This window comes from Lepisosteus platostomus, chromosome 5 (genome assembly GCF_059453375.1).
Source record: "Lepisosteus platostomus isolate fLepPlt1 chromosome 5, fLepPlt1.hap1, whole genome shotgun sequence".
NCBI lineage: Eukaryota > Metazoa > Chordata > Actinopteri > Semionotiformes > Lepisosteidae > Lepisosteus > Lepisosteus platostomus.
In genome coordinates this window covers 49631017-49650228 of record NC_142615.1, presented here as the reverse complement: position 1 = coordinate 49650228, position 19212 = coordinate 49631017, and the positions used below count along the sequence as shown (strand labels likewise).

At 41.8% G+C, this 19212-nt stretch overlaps 1 pseudogene; it reads right to left on the bottom strand.

Annotated features, from left to right (window-relative positions):
• Positions 1–1513: 1513 nt before the first annotated feature.
• Positions 1514–1622, bottom strand: LOC148668436 (5S ribosomal RNA; annotated as a pseudogene).
• Positions 1623–19212: the final 17590 nt, after the last annotated feature.

Here is a 19212-nt window from a genome sequence, read left to right as displayed (position 1 = left end):
AATTTTCTGGCTTCTACCTTCCCAATCCCACACCGTGTTGCGGCGGTGCTGAGGAGATTGATGTTTCAATTTCTATGGGGTGGGAAGCAGGAAAGACTCAGAAGAGAAATAATGTACAGGCCGCTACTCTCAGGGGGGAAGTCAGTCCCAGATATTGCTATGAAGCTGCTGTGCATTTTCCTGGCCTCTGTGCTGAGAGGCTTTGCAACAGCGCCTGGAGAGTACCTGGACTTATTTTGCCAGGCTCTGGGTAGGTAGGGAGGTGTTCAGAGTGTGGGGTGTCAGACCCAAGCTGGATGTCACACTCTCTGACACATGCCCTGCAATTTATGGGACAGTTAAAAGTTTTGTAAGATCTCACCCAATTGGCCATATTCCCCTCCGAGATGTCAGCGTCCAAAAACTGGAAGATTTCATTGCACCCCAGAAGAATAGGCAGACCCATGTGAGCATTTTAACATCAGCCCAAACAAGGAAGGTGTGGAAACACTTCTCTAAGTTTCTGTGCAACATTCACAGAGACGTAGCCTGAAATGTCATCCACCAGTGCTTACCGGTGCGAACTTTCTTGTACCGTAGGGCCTCACCCCCAGCCCTCGCTGCGTTTGGGTGGGCTGCGGTGAGGAGGAGACTGTGACCCATCTCCTGTGGTCCTGCTTTTTTGCTAAGACCTTCTGGGCCCAGTTTGAACACTGGTTGCAAGTTCTCTCGCCCCAATTTTCCCTGACCGCTGCTTTCGTTATATACGGCATCTCTCCTGACAAACTTCCTCCTGACGTGTTTGCACGAAAGCAGAAAATCTGTGGGAAATAGAGGGCATAGGACAGTATCTCAAGATGCTTGTGGTTGTGGGGGACTGCGTTCGCACTCTCCCCTGATGTGCTTGGTCCAACATCAGATACAGAAGATTTACGACACCACGAATCATGTGCTTGCTAAAGGGTCCCAGTTTGAAAGGAATCGATGACGCTACTAGTTCTCTGTTTCTTTTACTTATAGGTCCAGAGAAGCAATTCAAGCTGGTTACACTACTCCTTCCGGACATTCATTCCCTTTTCAAAGTGAGTCTTTTTGCTGTAGTTTGCATTATTTAGGATGATTATCGAGATTAGCCTTTATTTGGTCATGGGGGGCCTCGGTACTGTATGCTAATTCTAAAGACAGTTTCACCCGTTTTCTGATTGCTAGGTTCTGTACCAGTACAGACATGTCAAACAGTGAATGGCTGTACCTCTATTGCATCCGTGCTCAATTAATGAAATCAGTAATAAGTGAATATATGTATAGTTATACATAAACAAGTGGTTTATTGACTGATCTTCATTTGCAGATTTAGAGGCAGCTTCGATATTCGTTTTACAAACTTTTTTTTTATATGTATGAGTCACACACAAAACATCTCAAAAATGAGGCTATAGATCACTTTTCTTGTAAGTGTTAAATGTCCATACTTCAGGGTTTCCTCCCAAAGCCTACGGCACCAATGGCGACCTCTGCTGGCTGAGAGAGCAAGAGCTTACAGCACCTGGTATTCCCAGGTGGTCTCCCATCCAAGTACTAATCAGACCTGACCCTGCTTAGCTTCTAAGATCAGACATGTTCAGGGTGGTGTGGCCATAAGCTAAAGCAATGGCACCTGACACGCTACTTGAAGCTGTTTGGCGGGGGTTCCGTGTCCCCTGAGCGGGATCGTTCATTTGCAATTCTTTGGAAAGGAGCTTCTTTCGAAATCAATGCGTGGCTGGATGTTCACAAATGTGCTCCCTTGTGTTGGCTTGTCCTGCACTGGATAAGGACAAACAGGTATCAGCTTGTTCCCTTCTCCCGCCCCTCTCTGTTTACAGTAGAACCTCCTGTCCTGACTGGAGGACCTCATCCAGCTGTGTCTGAAGAGATGCCAAAGTACCAGCTTGATCCACACCCCGGTACTTCTCTGTGTACAGTAGAGCCTCCTGTCCTGAATAGAGGAGCCCATCCAGCTGCGTCTGGAAAGAAGCCAGGGTATCAGCTTGTTCCCTCCTACCACCCCCCTCTGTGTACAGCAGAGCCTCCTGTCCTGACTTGAGGAGCTCACCCAGCTGTGCCTGGAGAGAAGCCAGGGTATCGGCTTGTTTCCCCCTCCCACCCCTCTCTGTGTACAGAAGAGGTTCCTGTCCTTACTGGAGGAGCTCACACAGCTGTGTCTGGAGAGAAGCCAGGGTATCGGCTTAATCCACACCCCCACCCCTCTCTGTGTACAGTAGAGCCTACTGTCCTGACTGGAGGAACTTAAAAGGCATCCTCTCACGAGGCACCAATAAATGTAGGTGTCTTGTGCATTTACCAGGACAATTATTAATTGTAGCAGTAAGTCACAAAATGATTCTTTGATGGTTATTAGAAGACCGACCCAGCAGGATAACTCAGCAACGCACATACACATGGATACTAATACACGAGAGTACATTTATTATTACATAAAATGTGCATAGATCTTATAGTGAGGGTTAGCAGAATACAAAAGGTATGTATTCAATCACAAAGAGTTACAAACCAAGATGGACATACATTCCATATATCATTCATTTAGACCGTTTTGTAAATGAACTTTGTTACAACTTGTACATTAGATACTCAAAAGCAAGTACATGACTCATAGGAATTAAATTGATATCAACTCAGGTTGAGGTAACAATTGAATTCTCGAGCTGTAATGCAGAATGTTGAATACTCGTCTGCTCTGTGGGGGTTCAGATCTCCCGCAGACGCAAAGAAGCAGTAGCAGGCTGTTGCTGCGTCCAATCGGTGCTCTCTGGCCCTCTCTGGCTCGGCCGGTGCCAGGCAGTGCTGGTTCGACTTGAGAGAAGAAGAAGAAGAGAGATTTCTGCTGCTGTGCGCTGCTGATGCTCTCTGAAGACCGGCTAGTTAGTGTTGGCTGAAACAAAGGAGAGATTGCACACAGAAAAGTGACTACAGATCCGAGCAAGTCGCACTCTTTAGACAGGAAGAAGACCGGTTCGTTCCTGATGTAGCGCTAGTCCTGAATACTGATATTCAGCTGTCCACAGCTCCGACCGTAGTTCACTCGTTGATCAGGTGAGCGTTCGCGGTGGGTTCACGAGGCTTGCTGCTGGGCTAACCTCGGGTGGATCCTTTGGTTATGGGCGGGCAACCTCCGTTCTTGACTCTTAGAACAAGGAAAAGTCCTGACACTCGGACACATTGGCGTTTACGTGACTGTCTGAGCTGAGTCTGAGGATGTCCAGGAGGAGCTGGAGTTTTACCTGGAGGTACTATGGTCGCTCATTGGTTGAAAGCTCCATGGGCATTCGAGAATCATTTTGTGACTTACTGCAACAATTAACAATTGGCCCAGTAAATGCACAAACCCCTACATTTATTGGTGCCTCGTGAGAGGATGCCTACATTTATTGGTGCCCAGTGTGAGGATGAGTAACCATGCACTCATCCTTGGGTGTAAACCACTTGGGATGAGACTCTCCCTTGGAATCTCCCAGACAGTGAGGCACCAGAGATGACCATTAATTAGGGTGGTTGATGTGTCTCAGCTTTGGGAATTGTTCCTTATCAGAACACTCTATCAGCTAGAAAAACACCTTAAATGTGAACCAAATGGAATGGCCTCTCTGTGTCCAGCACCACTTGAGACGAGGGAGAGAGAGACTGGCAAAGGAGCAGCAAACTCAAGCTACAACGGTCTCTGTCCTGTGTGAATGCGCTGGTGGACTATTAAGCTACTTGAGTGACTAAAACTCTTCCCACATTGACTACAGCTGAAAGGTCTCTCTCCTGTGTGAATGCGCTGGTGTGACTGTAAGTGGCTTTTCAGACTAAAACTCTTCCCACACTGATTGCAGCTGAACGGTCTCTCTCCTGTGTGAATGCGCTGGTGGGTTTTTAAGCTACTTGACTGACTAAAACTCTTCCCACACTGATTGCAGCTGAACGGTCTCTCTCCTGTGTGAATGCGCTGGTGGGTTTTTAAGTGACTTGACTTACTAAAACTCTTCCCACACTGATTGCAGCTGAACGGTCTCTCTCCTGTGTGAATGCGCTGGTGGGTTTTTAAGTGACTTGACTTACTAAAACTCTTCCCACACTGACTGCAGCTGAATGGTCTCTCTCCTGTGTGAATGCGCTGGTGGGTAATTAAGTTACTTGACTGACTAAAACTCTTCCCACACTCACTGCAGCTGAATGGTCTCTCTCCTGTGTGAATGTGCTGATGTCGTTTTAAGAGGTGCGAGTGACTAAAACTCTTCCCACACTGACTACAGCTGAAAGGTCTCTCTCCTGTGTGAATGCGCTGGTGGGTTTTTAAGTGGCTTGACTGACTAAAACTCTTCCCACACTGACTACAGCTGAACGGTCTCTCTCCTGTGTGAAGGTGCTGATAGGGTTTTGAAATGCTAGACTGACAGAAACGCTGCTTCTCCCTGTGCCATAATGGCAGTTTGTCCACTCCATCTGAGCAAGGCCTTGAGTGATTCTTCTTCATCCCCTGATCGTGCTGGGGTCTCTTATTCTGCAAATGCTCCATGGAATGGCCTTGCTCTGTGTGATGAAACTGAGATTTGTTTTCATCATTATGTCCCTCAGTGTGCTGCACAGCACTGTGAATCATCTGGGGCTCCTTCTCCAGCTCTCTGAGGCTAAAACCGTCCAGTTCATTCAGTTGATCCTCTCTTTGCCCAAGAACAGACATACTCTCCAGTTCATTAAAACTTTCAACGATTTTCTCAGTAACCAGATTATTAAACCTGTGTGTAAAGTCATCAGATACTAAGGGATCATATGATTGTTTGAGACTCTGCAATGACAGTCTCTCCACTTGAACAGAACAAGGCCTAATTATTATCAAGCCCTGTAGGAGCTGCTGTTGCTCCTCCCTGTACTGACTCTTCTCAGTGTGCTGTGACTCAGTACTGTTCTCTTCACCAGGTACATCAGTCTGCTGCTCTGCAGGGTCAATCAACTTGGGCTCCATGTCCTGCTCTGTAAGATTTAAAACATCCAGTTTTTCACTGTGCTCTTGTATAGAGATGCAGCCCAGTTCATTACAGCCTTGTGTAATATTGATTGTGTCCAGATTATTAATATTCTCTGTAAAATCATCACATACTAAGAGCCCAGGTGTCTCACTCTCAGGCTCTGTCTTCATCATGGGCACAGAGTCCAGTGCCTCTTTCCCTTCTGCGGCAGTGACCTCTGTTTCCTGCATCAGCCTGTGCATCTCCACACTGTGCTGCAGTTCAAGAGGAGCCCTTTCCCCAGCTTCAATAAGAGCACTGGCCTCTGAATCTGTAAACACAAGACAAGACCTTTATAAGAATAAACTTTATTTTATAGTTTTATACCTTTAGAGGTGGCTTCTCAAAGCATTTTACAGAATGCCAACAACAAAAAATACACAAACTTAGCATGACGAGAATACACAGTTAGAGGAGACAGTAGACAGTGGTACTAAGTAAAGTAGGAACAGAGGGGTACAGAACAGTTAAATAAAGGCTCTTCTGAAGAAAATGTTTTTGAGTCTGGATTTGGAGTTTAGAGAAGGTGACTCTCTGATATCCTTGGGGAGAGAGTTCCAGAGCTTGGGGCATAAAATTAGAAGGCCCTGTCACCCATACAATGTAGACAGCCTTGGGGGACAGATAGGAGAACAGAATTAGAAGAGCGAAGATTGCAAGGTAGGGAGTAGGGTGACAATATCAGACCAGCATGGAGGTGTCAAGCCAAGCCAAGACAAGACATGGAGAGTCTTATAGGTGAGCAGGAGGATTTTTAAGCCGATATGAAACTTGACAGGAAGCCAGTGCAAGGACTCCGGGATAGGAGTAATGTGATCATTTGTACTAGACCTGGTCAGGATTCTGGCTGCTGAATTTTAGACATACTGCAGTTTGTTCAATGTGGATTTAGAAACCCCAGAGAGTAGAGCGTTACAGTAGTCAATTTGGGAGAAGACAAAAATTTTCAGTCAAAGTTAGTGATAACACAGGGCATAGTCGAGCAATATTTATGAGGTGAATGAAAGATGTTCTGACAACATGCTGCACATGTGGGTCGAACGTCAAATATCATCCCCAAGTTTTTCAATTTAGACTGAAGCTCAAGTACAAGACCATCTACAGATAGGGTTACACATTGGTTGTACAAAGTTGATGGGTGGTGCCAATAAGCATGACTTCAGTCTTGTCACAGTTAAAGGAAGGAAATTTTGAGTCACCCAAGTTTTTATATCGGGGATGCAAATTAATAGAATAGAGACAGCCACATCAGCGTCAGGTTTGGTATGGATGTATGTTTGAGTATCATCAGCATAGTAGTGTTGTAACAGAAAGAATAAGGTTCTGGATCCCGAGATGAAGTAAAACAGATTAGTTTATTGCATGCAAGGAACAATAAAGCCGAAGTCTTGTTTCCCGCAAGAAACAACAAAACCGAAGTATTGTTCCATGTGCCGGTACAAACTTTTAGGTTATATAGTCCTTCCTTGCTGCTTCGGACGTCAATCGGTGTTATGGTAAGGGGGGGGGGGGGGTCATGGTATTTGGCCAGTTAAGAGGTCCTGGCCAAATGGTCAGTTTAAGATTATGCCCCCAGGGGGTTCCTTGCTCGCATCTGGAATCCTTATCAGTTAACCCCCTTTCCTGCCATAAACCCCTGTTGCTTAGAAGTCTAATTTTCAGGCAGAACTGACTTAAGTTATTAACCCTTTTTACATCTTGTCTCTTTCTTCAGTAGTGAAAGCTGAGGCCATGTGATCTTAAAAGCCTTAAACTACACACATGTATACTAGTACACTCACAATCAATTTGGGTTGTTTTAACATAGTGGAATAAGTGGGTATAAGGGCGTGTTCTGATTTAGCTCTGTCAGAAACATAACTACCATGTAAAAAGTAAGTCTACTGTAATAATATCACAATTACATTACATTTACATTAACAGTGCACTGAGAGAGAGAGAGGGGTTAATACAGACACACTGACTGGACACTACAGCACATTAACACTGCACTGAGAGAGGGATTAATACAGACACACTGACTGGACATAACAGTACATTAACACTGCACTGAGAAAGAGGGGTTAATAGATACATACTGACTGGACACTACAGCACATTAACATTGCTCTTAGAGAGAGAGGGGTTAATAGATACATACTGCCTGGACACTACAGTACTTTAACACTGCACTGAGAGAGGGGGGTTAATACTGACACTGACTGGACACTACAGGACATTAACACTGTACTGAGAGAGAGAGGTGAATACAGACACATTGATTGACTGGACACTACAGTACATTAACACTAGACTGAGACAGGGGGCTTATACAGACATGGACAAACTGAAACTTAGATCATATTACCACTGCACGGAGAGAGGGGTTAATACAGACACTGACTGGACACTACAGGACATAAAGTCTGCACTGACAGAGAAGGGTGAATACAGACACATTAACACTGCATTGAGAGAGGGCTTAACACAGGCACTGCGACTGGATAATACAGCACATTAACACTGCAACCAGAGAGAAGGATTAATACAGACACTCTAAGTCTACACTCTAAGCTCTAAGTCCCACACCTGAAGAAGGCTCCACAGCCGAAATGTTGTGTTTTCTTTCTTCTTTTGTTCAGCATGAAATAAACCTATTACTTGTTCCTAAATTAAAAATGGATGACTAGAAGGTGACTATGACAGACACTTGACTTGACTAAGACTATGACTAAATCAAAAACTGGAAACTAAATTAACACTGCAAACAAGTACACAGAAAAGTAACACTCAGAATTAACAACTTTTCTAAGCACGCATTACATTTGTTGGTATCATACACCTCTATTGACAGCAACAATCAGCATCGACCAGCAAATTCTTAATAACCACGTCAAGGTTTAAATGTGAAAACAGCATGTTGATTGGTCAAAGCCCAAGCACAGTCCCCAGTGTGCTGTTTATGGTTGAACTCTAGAAGCAGTGAATGGTTTAGAAAGTGAATTCAGAGGGAGACAGTCTGATACAGAACTGTTTAATTACAGAGAGGCTCCCAGGTGGATCAGAAAGAGGTAAGATGGTGATTCAGAAAAAAAAAACCAAAGAGGGGAAAAAAGGCAAAAAGGCACAGAGATAACCAGTGGGAGAAAATGAGATCGGGGATGATTTTCCACTAATTCATTACTTGATATGATAAGAGGGGAAAAGGGTTGTTCTGAATACACTTTACTGAAGATAACGCTAACACGAGTGAGTGACACTTATTAACAACAGCGGATTGAATCATAATAATAAATAAAAAACTTTATTCTATATAGCACCTTTAAAAGGGGCTTTTCAAAGCTCTTTACAGAGGGAAAAAAAGCTACACAGTAGGAGGAGGCAGCAGAATTAGGTACAGTGTTCGGGTACAGTGAGGTTTCAGAAAGGGCAATAAGGAGTTTGATTAAACAGATTGAGATCTAGATTGAGATGCTCATTGAAAAACTGGCCATCTGATAGTCAGATCTGTTTGAGTGGCAGGGTGAGATGGTGAGATTGCTTATGTTGCTCCTTGCAACTGCAGGATACAGGTCGGACCCAGTCTGGACACGACAATAAAAAGGCAAGACCCCCAACAAAAGCAAAGACCCAAACACACAAATGATCTGAACCTGATTCTTTAGAAAGCAGAGAGCATAGATTCTAAAATAACCCACAAATATCAAATTTAGTAAAATAACATTGAGGTGAATTGGTTAGAAACACCTTCTCCTGATTAGTGGGTGGATTCTGAGAATAAGCAGATAAATTGCCATTAATCTGGTAACATCAGGGTTAAGCTTTGAAGAGAGATTTAACTGCAGGTAACATTTACAAACATTTACAGGCAGCAAGGCAGTTGATCTCTTCTTTAGGTCTTTGTAGGAGTTATTTAAGAGCTGAATACTTAGCAACACCTTCTTTATAGATTGGGTAACTTGCATGCTGTATGTTTATTGTGTGTGTAGATTAGTGTGTGTATTGTCACTGTTAATAAATATTTGTTAGCCCAGTGTCTTACTTCTGCCTCTTTCTGTGTCAGCACAAAGAACACAAGTGCTTCTCAATCTTATTATTGCTCAGTTATATAGGGGTTATAGTCATTTCGTTTAATTGTTGATTCACCCTCTGGGCCATTTCAGGTTGTTCCTCTAATTTCAAAACCCCCTATTCGTAACAGCTGGTGTCACCAATTTTCTGTGATAAACTGGTATCCCGTCCATGGTGTATCCCACACTGTGCCACTTGCATGCTGGGATAGGCTCCGGCTCTACTGTACCACTGTACTGGGTAGAGCAGTGAATTCAACTGAGAGGAAATGACTGTATCTCTAGAAGACTCATACACCTTCTGCTTTGTGCTTAATCCAAAGAGGTCAGGAAGAGAACAGTGGACCTTGCAGTGCTGGTACTCAACAGTAAGAGCAGACAACACTGGCCAGACATTCAGCACAAAAACACCATGAGAAAAACCCAGGGAACAGAGTTTGTACTTTTAATTCCTTCCAAATCCACAACACTCCTTCTCCTCCAAGATCAATCAACACAGAAGAATCCCCAAACTTCAAACACCCCAATACACTGCACCTCACCAGAGACAATCCAATATTCACTTGCTCCTGCACCTCAAACCCCTGACCGCTGGAAAACATAAGAATGCATACAGCCATCGACTGATCGACCATTTTTATCCTGTTTACAATTTCACGGTTATTTCCAGATTTTATTTGCGTATGTAAATCCTAAATCACTGGAAACACGTTTGGCCAAGAATGTTAAAAATAAGGAAGATGTTCCAAAAATTAAAAAAAAAAACGAAACAAGTAAGATACGAACGTTTTTCCGTAATGATTATGTAAATACAGTAGCTCATCATTTTTTTTTATCTGAGTCATTGAATGATATGGAGTCAGTCTAAATTATGTGTTCTAAGCCCCGTTTCTGAAATAAAGATGTTTTCAGCACCATAATTAGAAAACAACAGTTCAGTACTGTACTGAGAGAGAGAGGGGTTTGTACAGACACACTGACTGGACACTCCAGTACATGAACACTGCACTGAGAGAGAGAGGGGTTCATACAGACACACTGACTGGACACTCCAGTACATGAACACTGCACTGAGAGAGAGGGGGGTTCATACAGACACACTGACTGGACACTCCAGTACATGAACACTGCACAGAGAGAGAGAGAGAGAGAGAGAGAGAGAGAGAGAGAGAGAGAGAGAGAGAGAGAGAGAGAGAGAGAGAGAGAGAGAGAGAGAGAGAGAGGGGGGGGGGGGGGGTTAATACAGACACACTGACTGGACATTGCAGTATATGAAAACTACACTGAGAGTGAGAAGGGTCAATACAGACAAAGTGACTGACATAATAGTCCAAAGGAGTTAGTACAGACAGACCCTGGTGGACTGGAATGTTTAAACCTATCTATATAAATATAAAATCTAAAGATATAACACAATAATTATAATACAAATACAACATTTGTATTTTCCCGAATGACGTCGGATTGTACACTGATTCGGTGAAAGAATTATATTATAATACAAATACAGTATTATATACCGTGATATATATATATATCATAATAACGTCGGATTACACACTGATTTAGAGAAACAAATGCTGAATATGAACGAGTTATTTTTATAACCGGCCAACAGTTCAGTTTCCAGTAAAGAATCCCGTTGCTACATCACACAAGACTTTCCGACTTCACTCTGTATCTCTCCACTATATTCTCACCAGTGAGGAAGTTAAAGATACTGGTTTTAAACACAGACACTCTGACTACATACAAGTCACCACACTGACCAGACAGCTCCAGTTTCGTGTTCAATTCTTCTTTTATTTCTGCAGTGACTTCACAGGGAAGCGGGTGTCCAACACGATCTGTCCCTCCCTGATCTCCTCCTGCTCCCGACTCCTTCTCCCACAGCTGCAATCTCACCTTCAGGCTCTCGTTTTCCTTCTTCAGCTGCGCCATTTCACTCCCGACACTTTCTTCCATACACTGTGTGATTTTAAACACAGACCGTCTCGCCAGAGTCTGGGAGACGCTGCGGAGTTTGTTTTCAATCTCATCCTCAGAGTCAGACATCCTGTTTCGGAACACATGTGAAACTTCATACACGATCGATTTGAGCAAAACCTCCATGAAAGAGCGAAGTTCAGTTTCCAGATTGAACAGTAAAATTGCCATATTTAACCAAAGTTGATCACAAATACAGAGAGATTGCTGTGCTGATACTGAAATGACAAACACTAAAACTCCTACGCCCCTACGGGTCTATATTATTGCAAGGGTTTTAATTCACACCTGAAGCAGGAACTGGCGATCACTCCTACATCCTGCCACATGACGCACTTCATAGTGATTGTTGCTATGCACTTCACGTGAAGGACTTTCAGTATGTTGGATCTTGTTGAATATACAATGAAAAATAATGTAGCATTGTTTACAAATATATGTGCGTAAAATATACACATATATGTACACATACAAATATATATGTTGTATTTTCATATATTTCCAGATCCTTCGCCTGTATTGAAATAAATAACAGTACTTAAACGTGTATTGAAATAAAGAGATCAAACTTTGAATGTAATGGATTCATACAGTATCTAAACAATGTCTGCTAATAGACGGTAATGTGGACAATTCCTGTTGCCAATTGGTTGGATATCTCCAAGACATCCAAGAGATCAGGTATTGAAAATATTTTTTAAACAGAAAATGTGAAATGGAAAGTAGGTCAAAAGCCTTCTGATAACCTAAGTACACCATACTACATGTTCTGTGCATCCATTAGTTTTATGGGCTTTATGGGATTTAATTAATTAGACAAATTATATTTCTGATTACAATAGATAGTTTTATATCTCTATTCATAGTAAAGGTTGGTTTTATTATAATTTATAGTAATCCTTTGTTTCATTTTTTTTTCAGAAAAAAAGACTGCAATGTTGATGGAATAAGAAAAAAAGGTCCCTAAAAGACTGATTTGAATGAAGCATTTTTTATCCAAATTTAACATTTTGCAGCTCTCTGACAAACCAGCAGCATTCTGACAGACAGAGGAGTTGTAAACTGTCATTGTCTCAGTTGTCCAGAGGAGCAGAGTGACTGAGAGGTCAGAGCTGTTAGCTGGTATTGTCAGTGTGAGAACAGCTCTCCAGCTGTCTCATTGACTTCACACCACCTGAGTGCTGATGCTCTTTCTCTCCTGCTCGTCTCCTCTCCACTACCGTCTTTTGTTCTTTTGTTTGATTTATCAGCTGCCCCTCATACATGAAGGAGGCACCAAAGCCAAAACATTGTGTCTCTTTTCTTTTCACTATGGAATAAACCTTTACCTGCTCCTGTCTCATTCACTCTCTTTCTCACCTTGTCTGCAGTCTCACCTCCTGCTGCTCCATTGTCTGCAGTTTCTGTCCAGAGTTTCACCTCCTGCTGCTCCATTGTCAGAATGAATGATGTCACAGGACTGTTCTCACCTGTTAACACCCAGTAACATTTCTGCCCAGGTGGCAATTTAAATACCTGATTCTGTATTTTAATGTGTCTGTTTTGTGTTTAATGTCTTCACCCTGCTCTTTTTTGTAATGAAATTTATGTGCTTGAAGTTGTAAAACTCAAACCTTGGTTTACTATGAGATTTTAACATGATTTCTTGCTGTAATGTTCATCTGCATTTGATATGTTTATATTTCACTATATTTAATCATAATCATATGTACTCATACATAATCCATGTAGATAATGTAAAATAAATCTCATGTCACAGTAAAGGCCCACACAGTGAGAATTCTTGAAGAATAAAATCACACTGCACAACTTTGGGACATCACGTCCAAGTTTAGTGACAGCAACATTAGAGATTTTAAGCTAAGACATTTCAGATCACCTTTTTATTAAAAGTTCAAGCAAAATTGAATAACTTTGCAAGGAACATTTCAAAATCTCAATCAAATCCAGTACAATCCCAATGGATTAATCTGAATTTACTCTCTGCGATCCCGACAAGTTGGGAAACAATTTTATGGTTCTTACGGTAAGAAAAATAGCACGAGACCACACAGATTCTTTAATGCTTACATCATAATGTTATTAGACTAGGACACCAATGTGAATATGTGTTTGGGTTTCGATGAGCTGATTCTTGTTGAAGAATTGGTGATTTAAGATTAAAGAATCAGTAGTGTCGGAAAGCAGGAGCTCTGTTTCTCAGCGATCTTGAAGGCATGTCTATGTAGAGCACAGTGTGAAGATCTGTACTAAAGAACACCAAGTGCTTAATATGACATCTTTTACCATTGCAACTTTTCATCTCAGGTATACTTTTAGAAGGCATAGAAAGAATAGTTGTGTTGACACTCTCATCACACAGCAGAGTGGCGCATCTGACGCGTGCTGGGCCCATAACCCAGAAGTTGATGCAGCAAAACCCTTCTCTTCTATGGACGTTTTATGGAAGACTTAAGCACACCATCGGGTCAATGTAGAATAAGAAAAAAAACATAAACAAAGTCTCTTCGTATAAGTCCCGTTCTAAGTTTCTTGCTTTTGTGAGCAAACTTACCCAGATCTGCAATATTTTAAAATATATGGAATAATTAATTGGAAATAACTAAATTATCGACAATATCCAGTTATATACTTGGACAGACAAAAAAATGATTATGATATTACATATAACCACATACTTCATATCCTACAGATTAACATACTGACCAGAATAATTGAAAAGCTTTGATTCTGAACCCCTGCAGTTAGTGTTAATTAGAAAAACAAGTGCTGAAACCTGAGCATAAATTCAGCTGCTCTCCAGGTTTGTTCCACATGGTTTTTCGTTGCAATTGAGCTCAGAGCTGGAGATGATCTCTAGATAGAACCGTGTTAACTAGTCTGCAGCTGTGTGCTCCTTTCGAAACTTTGTTGCAATTGACTCAATGTGTGGTTCAATAGTTCTCAGGTGCAGTTCACTTACACAGAGGACATGTTTTGGGTTGTAAAACCCAAAACAGTAGCAGCAGTTAGAAGTTTGCTGTGCTTCCAGGATCATTTTCAGCCTTATAAACTGGTTATCACACTGCTGATCACTATATTAAGCAGTTAATAGCCTGGAGCTGTTTAGACTGCTCTTGTCATTTCTTTTAATAAGAAGCACCGAACAATTTTAGAAAGCTTTTCAAGTTCTGACATAAATTTGTTTATTTCTGGCTATCAAATGAGAGACTCCAGAATATTAAAAAGTGCTTCGACCTTTAAGTCGGGGTTTTACAAACTAGGGTACTGAGGGAGTGCCCATACATGCTCTGCAATGGGGAAGAAATCGAAATTCTCATCTGTGCTGTGAAGGAGATTCTCAAATGCTTCCATCATATTGCTTTCATGCTAGGATACAAGTGTGTATAAATGTTTGGTTTTCACTGATTCTTGTTGAAGAATTGGGGATTTACGGTGAAAGAATCAGTATCCTCGGAATGCAGAAGCTTTGTTTCTCAGCAATCGTAAGGATCCCGAAGACAGGTCTATGTAGAGCAGTGTGATGATTTGTATTAAAAAGACAATGTCAGCAATTCAAAGCATGTAGGCAGCATGAATAAAACAATGCAGAGCTCAGTAAAAACAATCTGAAGCCTTAATTCCCTTCATATCCCGAGCAGTGCATTCTGACACGGTGGCTGTGTAGAAGAAAATGAGAAATGCCAAACTTTACCCACCTCATTGCGGTTACTGCTACTCCTGCGTCAGTAGCTTTAAGATTCTCCTGACATCTGATTGTCTTGCATCTAACATTAAGAGGATTTCTCTGCTGGCCACGAGACACGAACTGGCAACTTTCCAGCCACAGGCACAGATCCCTACCCACCACACCACCCCATATACTATGGATGGTACTACTGCGCTGAGCTCACTCTGGTGCAGTTCAGCAATGTGAGAGGAAGGGCAGTAACGCAATGGATAACGCATATCAGAAGATTGTAGGTTCATCTCCTGCTTGACTCGTGTTGGCTCCTCAGTAATAAATGTCCTCTGTGTAAGTGAACTGCACCTGAGAGCTATAGAACCACACATTGGGTCAATTGCAACAAAGTTTCGAAAGGAGCACACAGCTGTGGACTAGTTAACACGGTTCTATCTAGAGATCATCTCCAGCTCTGAGCTCAATTTCAACGAAAAACCATGTGGAACAAACCTGGAGAGCAGCTGAATTTATGCTCAGGTTTCAGCACTGTTGTTTTTTCTAATTAACATTAACTGCAGGGATTCAGAATCAAAACTTTTCAATTATTCTGATCAATGTGTTAATATGTAGGTCATAATTGTTATTTTTTCTGTCTCGTTCAAGTATATAACTGGAAATCGATAATTTAATTTAGTTATTTCCAATTCAACAATGTTAAATATTTTAAAATATTGCAGATCTGGGTAAGTTTGCTCTCTAAAGCAGGAAAGATAGAACAGGACTTAACTTCCACATTCAATTTATTGGTGATTCTTTGTTACGCACTGAACCTTTTTATTTTTAGCTTAAACAGAGAAAGCTATAAAGGGTCCTGAATCAAGTGTTCAGAATCATGCGGATCAGAAAATTGTAGATCTGACTCCTGCCTGGCTTGTCAATCAGGCTCCTGTCACGATCGCTAACCCCTCCTCTTAAGGGAGCTCCAGCCCTTCCTCGTTCCTTCCCATTGTCTGCACCTGTTCCCTATTCCCGTTCCCCCTTAAAAGCCAGACGCTGACCTCACTCCTGGCTTCTCATTGATTTCCGTGTCGTGAGAGCCCGGGGTCCTGCTGCATCTGGCTCCGTTATGGTTTTAGTTTCCTGGTCCTGATTCCCTGCCCCGCCGGTCCCGACCCGGTTCTGGTTTTAACTACGGATGGATCCCCTGGTCTTGGACTAAACCTCTCGTCTTGGATTCCTCCTCTGGATTTACCCTTGGATTGTTCGCCCTGGATTCACTCCCCCCGGACACTAGCACTGCATGGACACGCCCCCCTGTCTCCCGACCGACTCCTGCATGATATTTTTCCCCTTGTGTCTTCACTATTCTGGATTGCGTCGTCCGCATAGGGCCCGGAAAGAACTGTTCGTGACAGAATGAGAAGCCAACACCCGGGCCCCGCGGACGGCGTATTGGTACCTGGACTCCATCCTTTTTATTTTTGTTTTGTTTAGGGCTTCGGAGCCGCCCTGGAAAGGAGGGGCGTACTGTCACGATCGCTAACCCCTCCTCTTAAGGGAGCTCCAGCCCTTCCTCGTTCCTTCCCATTGTCTGCACCTGTTCCCTATTCCCGTTCCCCCTTAAAAGCCAGACGCTGACCTCACTCCTGGCTTCTCATTGATTTCCGTGTCGTGAGAGCCCGGGGTCCTGCTGCGTCTGGCTCCGTTATGGTTTTAGTTTCCTGGTCCTGATTCCCTGCCCCGCCGGTCCCGACCCGGTTCTGGTTTTAACTACGGATGGATCCCCTGGTCTTGGACTAAACCTCTCGTCTTGGATTCCTCCTCTGGATTTACCCTTGGATTGTTCGCCCTGGATTCACTCCCCCCAGACACTAGCACTGCATGGACACGCCCCCCTGTCTCCTGACCGACTCCTGCATGATATTTTTCCCCTTGTGTCTTCACTATTCTGGATTGCGTCGTCCGCATAGGGCCCGGAAAGAACTGTTCGTGACATACGCATGCTGACGCAGCTACTCACCTGATATTTAACATTCCTATAATCACAACTATGAATGTCCACTGTGGGTATTTTTTCCATGATTATTTATTCTGTCATTGAAGCATATTTTACCTCATACCGAAGTGTCATAATCACTGAAAAAATAGAAAATGATAAATCACTATGAATTGCATTTAGCCTGTTCTGATCTAGATATTCTATATACTTTAACATGCCATGTTCACAATGTCAAAACTCAGAAATGCAACAGTGAAGTGTTGTAATTACAAATATACATAGTGTTGGAATATTGAGATGTTTTGGTAATGAGGAAGGAGAGACATGCCATGTTCACAGGGTCATATTTAAAAAAATGGTACAGTACAATTTCTTGTACTTCAGGATTAAGAGAGCCTGTTACATTGTGTCTCACACCTCAGTGTCAGAATTTTGAGATGTTTTTATAACCAGGGGGTAGGTTTATAGCAATAAACAGAAAGTGCCATCACCCTTTGCTCATCCTCGGTTAACTATATATTATCATATGCCATGTTCTAAATGTCCCATTTATATTAAAATTTCTTGTAAAATGCAAGATTTTAAGACTTTTTATGATCAGAAGGCAAGGTTGTGGTAAATATGCAGAAAGTGCCTGTGAACTTATGTTTTGCCTTTGTTTTTTTTACTTATTGTGTTTGTGTTATTGTGAGTTTTGAAAATTGGTTTACAATTTTCTGAAATGTGTTTCACACAAAAATGCTATTTGGATAGTCACAACTTACATATTCCCCTTTACTGAGAATAAGTATAGTAATCCATCCCGATTAGTACTTTTAAAAATTACTGTAGAGAGCCATCTACAGGCGAAAGGCGGCATAACATCACAGCAGCAGCATTTAAGGCAGAAGAAGAAGCTGGCGAATAAGAACCCATCTTCAGCCTCGTTAATGCAATACCATTGGGTGAAGTGGAAAAATATTTCTTGCTCTGAATCCTAACATTTTTATAGGAGGTGTTCTAGTACTTCTTGCCTCAGATAAAACTGCCAATACATCACTTATTTCTACTCCATCAATAGCAGCAGTGTTATCGGTACTGAGTCCTAAATGTATGTCCTGTCATCATATAAAATGTTGAAAGTTTCAACTGCATTCAACTGATCAAATTTCTCTTCGATGACTGTTATAATGTTATCCAAAATACATCCAAAACAAATTTGCACTGTTTTTTTTATCCAGAAGAGCATCATGAGACTCAAAACATACCTGTTTTTTCTTCTTTCCAGGAGGAAGGATTGTTCAGATGCAAGCATTGGTCCAAAATCAATGTGCTCTCCTATCGCTGTTGCTTCTTTAAATCCTTCATTTGAACGTCAATATTGAGGGATGATATCATACACATTTTGGTTTTCTTTTAAAGCAATTTTCTTAAAATATGAGCCTCTGTTATAGTTGTCTTGGAAGTTTCGCAAGGTATAATAGACCCCCTTGTGCCCTCAGCTAAAATATGATCAAATACAACAAAATTAATTTACACAGAACAGCATTTATGGTTGCATGTATATTAAAATTAAGATAAATATACAAAAGTATTAAAAAAAACAAATGTACAGTCCTAACATAATCATGCTGTCCAACTGTCTTTTTTGCTTGTCAAGTTCTCCAACAAATCTGTGTCGTAATTTTAAATATTCTAACTAAGGGTGCAACAAGAGCATACATGAATTCTTCTGCCAGCCGTTTGAAGATCAAAGTCCATGGCTGAATATGATGTCCTTGAATGTTGGTCATTATTGGCCATTCCCAGTGATATTGACTTATGTACTTCATTGTTTAACAAAAACATTCACATTTCCTGCAAATATCAAGTGGGTTAAGGTTTTGCTAAGAAATCCAAATAAGTAGAGATGAGGTTTACATTGCAATAATGAGAAGTGTATTTCTGGGAGGGCTCAAACCACTAACCTTTCAATTAACAGAGACTCATGTGTGTCCCTTTTCTCCATTTGCAAGCCTGCAATATACAAGGCAAGATTTGTATTTCATCATACACAAGCTGTATGAATTTCATGAAAAGAAAGTTGTTCCAGAAAGAAAATGAAAACTTGCATTAAACAAAATCAAGCTGCACGTAATCATCCATAGTGATACATTTTGTAAGACAAGACAGGAAGAAAGGCACTGCTGGGATTTGAACTCAGGATCTTTTGTTTAAAAGGAAAGCATGGTAACCAAATCAGCAAAAGTGCATCAACACCATGTCTGACTCAGTGATTGCAGCTGACTGTCGCTGGAGGACAGTTCATTGTGAACAAGTCAGCCTACATAACAAGGGGGAAGAGACTGACCTCTGTGATGCAGTATCGACAAATACTAACCTTCTGTCCAACTGTTCTCTGCTGCATTCTGGATTAGCAGGTAAATATTGGTTTCCATGAATGTGTAGGGTTTTGTGTATTTACTGGGACAATTATTAATTGTAGTAGTAAGTCACAAAATGATT